The sequence below is a fragment of the Triticum dicoccoides genome, unplaced genomic scaffold, assembly GCF_002162155.2.
Source record: "Triticum dicoccoides isolate Atlit2015 ecotype Zavitan unplaced genomic scaffold, WEW_v2.0 scaffold5622, whole genome shotgun sequence".
Taxonomy (NCBI): Eukaryota; Viridiplantae; Streptophyta; class Magnoliopsida; order Poales; family Poaceae; genus Triticum; species Triticum dicoccoides.
In genome coordinates this window covers 132,267-137,065 of record NW_021282158.1, presented here as the reverse complement: position 1 = coordinate 137,065, position 4,799 = coordinate 132,267, and positions in this window count along the sequence as shown.

Below are 4,799 nucleotides of genomic sequence, written 5' to 3'. Positions count from 1 at the left end.
GGAGAAGGAGAAGGAAGGAGAGGGAGGAAAAGGAGGAAAGGGGGGCCGGCCCCCTAGTCCAATTCGGTTTGGGCTAGGGGGGCCGCGCGCCCTACCTCCTCTCTTCCACCACTTGGCCCATGAGGCCCATTGCTTCTTCCTCGTATTCCCGTAACTCCCCGGTACCCCCGGAAATATCCGAATCACTCGGAACCTTTCCGAACTCCGAATATAGTCGTCCAATATATCGATCTTTACGTCTCGACCATTTCGAGACTCCTCGTCATGTCCCCGATCTCATCCGGGACTCCGAACTCCTTCGGTACATCAAAACTCATAAACTCATAATATAACTATCATCGAAACCTTAAGCGTGCGAACCCTACGGGTTCGAGAACTATGTAGACATGACCTAGAACTATTCTTGATCAATAACCAATAGCGGAACCTGGATGCCCATATTGGCTCCTACATATTCTACGAAGATATTTATCGGTCAAACCGCATAACAACATACTTTGTTCCCTTTGTCATCGGTATGTTACTTGCCCGAGATTCGATCGTCGGTATCCAATACCTAGTTCAATCTCGTTACCGGCAAGTCTCTTTACTCGTTACGTAATGCATCATTCCATAACTAACTCATTAGCTACATTGCTTGCAAGGCTTATAGTCATGTGCATTACCGAGAGGGCCCAGAGATACCTCTCCGACAATCGGAGTGACAAAACCTAATCTCGAAATACGCCAACCCAACATGTACCTTTGGAGACACCTGTAGTACTCCTTTATAATCACCCAGTTACGTTGTGATGTTTGGTAGCACCCAAAGTGTTCCTCCGGCAAACGGGAGTTGCATAATCTCATAGTTACAGGAACATGTATAAGTCATGAAGAAAGCAATAGCAACATACTAAACAATCAAGTGCTAGGCTAACGGAATGGGTCATGTCAATCACATCATTCTCCTAATGATGTGATCCCATTAATCAAATGACAACACATGTCTATGGTTAGGAAACATAACCATCTTTGATTAATGAGCTAGTCAAGTAGAGGCATACTAGTGACGCTATGTTTGTCTATGTATTCACACATGTATTATGTTTCCGGTTAATACAATTCTAGCATGAATAATAAACATTTATCATGAAATAAGGAAATAAATAATAACTTTATTATTGCCTCTAGGGCATATTTCCTTCACCTCCACCCCAACTATGTCCTCCTTCTGGCAATCTTCGCCTACTACTGCAAGGATCACGTGGGGGTGAAGCCCTCAGTGGCCTTGCTGCGCCACTACTTCTCCCGCCGGACCTCTCGTGGTTCCGTCTCTGCGTGTGCGAGCTTCGTCGCGTACGACAGCTCCATCGCCATTTCGAATCCTGGGAAAAGGATTGAGGGCTTCAGGAGCAAGTGGGTCTTGGTAGATGCTGGGCGTGCCCACCCCCGGCTGGTCTTGCCCACGGGGCACCCCTCGAGCTCTGACGACTGGTCTCTAGTGGAGCTGGTGGACCCCCGCACAAGGCTAGTGTTGGAGAAGATGGACGCGGATCTGAGACCGGCCAGCATGGCGGCGGCGAAGCTGACTGGCGCCTCGCTGCTGAGGGAGTTCCTGGAGCATCAGCTGGCTCCGCTTCGTCAGTACTCGCTTCCGATGTGGAGGCCCCACCCGAGCCCCGCGGTCTTGGCCGATGAGAATCTGGCTGTGGTCCTCCAGTCTTTGGTCGGGGGTGACGTGGCCAGGTTGGAGGGCGCTCCGACGCCCCTGTTCCTCCGTGAGGACTGGGAGCAGGTTGTGGGGTCCATGCCTGTCTTCAACGGGGACGGGCCCGTGCCTGCGGAGGTTCCCGAGGATCCGGTGGACGTGTCCTCCGGCGACTCTAGCAAAGAGAGGGAGGAAGGGGAGCGGGAAAAGGGGGCTGACTTTGAGGCAGAGTCAAGGGCCCCACCTCTTCGGTGCAAGTCTCGCGCTCTCTGCCTCTCTCTGAGTGATGACAACGAGGGTGATGACGAGCAGGGCGGCGGGAGCCTGCCCTCTGTCCCGAAGAAGGACCGGACCGGGCTGATCCCCCGCGGGTCCGCCCCAGCCCCGAGGCGATCCGCAGGCGCTCCTCCTGCACCCGCGCCCCTTGAGGCTGGTCCTTGCAGTCGGCTCTCGGGCTTCAAGTACGGCCGGAGGCTGCTCGAGCCCGCGGGCGATGACCTGTAAGTGCTTGGCCCCTGTCTTGTTTCTTGTTTCGTCGCTGAGGCTTGACGTTCATATCTCCTGGCTAGGCTGGCGCCCATGGCAAAGAAGCCGAAGGGGCCTCCTGAGGTTCCGTCCGCGGCAGCGCCTCTGCTCGCGAAAGAAGATGATCGTGACGCACGGGCCTCTCCTGCCCGGGCATCCTTGCGAGGCCTGGCTGAGCCGGCTGGGGCGAGCTCGGCCCCCACGGCCCAAGCGACTCCCGAGGCGCCCCCGCCTGACGCCACCACCACAGCCGCTGGGGCGCAGCAGGCTCCGCCTTAGGATAACGTGGTCACGCTACCGTCTTCTCCTCCTACTCCGCCGACTGCTGCTTCCCCGACTCCTCCTACTATTCTGCATCGTGCTGCTGCCGAACTAGACCGTCTGTGGCGGGATCTTCTGAGCGCCGACCCTCGTTTGGTGGCCGGGCGCTTGGAGCTAGCCTCTGCCTGGATTTGCTCCGATGCTTCGATCCGGGCGGCGCTGGTCCAGGCTTCGACGGCCTGTGACAAGGAGAAGCAGGCCGTCCTTGGGGCGAAGGCTGCTCGCGACGCTGCCTTGGGGGAGGCAGCTAATGCCCGAGGTTGTTGCGAGGCGCTGGAGAGTGAGCTGAAGGGCCTGCAAGACCGGCTCGCTGAGGAGACCCGCCTTCGCCAAGAGTAGGTGGATGGCATGAAGACTCGCGAGTCGGCCGTCAAGGACCGGGATGCCAAGCTCAAGAAGCTCCGTGACCGCCTAGGCACGCTTGAGCAAGAGCTGGAGGCGAGGAAGGTTGAGTTGGACGGCAAGGCATGGGTTCTTGCCGAGGATCGCGTGGCCTTTGCGGAGATGGAGGAGAAGGCCCGCACTTCACTGAAGACGCTTTATGAGAGCGGCCTGGAGAGCCCGCTGGCCGGCGAGGAGGACGGCCCCGCCAAGCTGCTTCCTTTCCTGGTTCGTGCTCTTGAAGATGTCGCCCTTGGCCTCGGCCCTACGGCTGAGGCCGAGGCACGCGTCTTGTCTTCTGCGGCGTTGACGTGGGTCTTCACCCACATCTATCTTCGCGACCCCAACGTCGACCTTGACAGCCTATTGGAGCCAGCGAGCGGCGAGCATGCCGTTGCCGCTGCTGAGGCCTTGAAGGGTCGTGCGGAGGCTCTGCTGGGGAAGTTCCGAGCTTTCAGCACCAGGCCGAAGCGGAGCGCTGCCAGCCCGGCAGCCCCAGAAGGCGAACCCGCTCCCCGCAACTCCACGGCCGACAAGTGACTCCGCTGTGGCTCCCGCCCTGCTTTTAGTTTCTGCACATGTATTAGGCCTCGGGGAGGCGTTAAAACTTGCATTTGGTGCTGTGATAACAGTATGGACTGTAATATTTGCTTTTGAATTCCTTGGAATTTGCGCTATTTCCTTCCTACTGGCTTGTGTCCTACGCCGGCAGATCCCGGCCCCGCGCATACCTCAGCCGCCGTTAGCCCCGACCGGAAACCAGGACGGGACCAAGGAGTGAGGGGCTACGTGACAAGTTAGGCTCCTGAGTCGCGATGCTCAGGAGTCCCCCTTGGCGCTCGAACAACAAGTAGGGAGGTGAGATGTGGGGGTGGATCTACCGTTCTACGTCTGCAGAGCCCAGCCCCGCACATACCTCAACCGCCATTAGCCTTTCGGAACTAAGGAGTGAGGGGCTACGTGGCCAGTTAGGCTCCTGAGTCGCGATGCTCAGGAGTCCCCCTTGATGCTCAAACGACCTTCATACCTTGGCTCCGCTCGGGGAGGGACGTGCGACGAACCAGGCCCAGGGGGCCTGGCTGGGTGGCGTGCGTATGGGTGTGACCCAAGCGTAGCCCCCGTGCCCAGCCCCCTCGCGCGGCACTCCCGAGGGGAGGCGTTGCGATGAGGCTAGACACTGAGCTCTGGGCTCCCTGAGGTTGATGCAGCCCGGGGGCCACCCTCAGTTGTTTATCACCAGCGCGGAGCATAGCGCTTCCGTATGTGTACGGGCATAGCCGCTCCTCGGCAGTGTCGTCAGCCAGCGCGGAGCATGGTGCTTCCACTGGTGCGTGGGAGGGGGCTCCCCTCCGGGAGGAGCCCCCGGGGCGTGTACAGCTCCGCCCTGACACGTGGCTGGCACGGTAGGGCTTGACGAGGTGTATCTGGGCACCCGTGAGCCAGCGCGGGACTCACGGGGCCCTACCTCAAGGCGGGTTGCGCATGGCTCTGGGCCTTATCTTGAAGTGTGTTCCTGCAAATTTGGCTAGATGCCGGTGCTCTACGTCCTCGGGTCCCGGCTCTCGGGCTGGTCTCAGCCGTCGCTGGTGTGCCAGGGCGCGATGCCCTGGGCAACACCAGAGGGTGAGGGCCGGAGAGCTGGTAGGAGCCCTGAGTCACGATGCTCAGGCACCGCCCCTTTAATGTGCAAGCTGGGTTAGATGTCGAAACTCTACGTCCTCGGGTCCCGGCTCTCGGGCTGGTCTCAGCCGTCGCTGGTATGCCGGGGCGCGATGCCGTGGGCAAGACCAGAGGGTGAGGGCCGGAGGGCCGGTAGGAGCCCTGAGTCGCGATGCTCAGGCACCCCCCATTTAACGCGCAAGCTGGGTTAGATGTCGAAACTCTA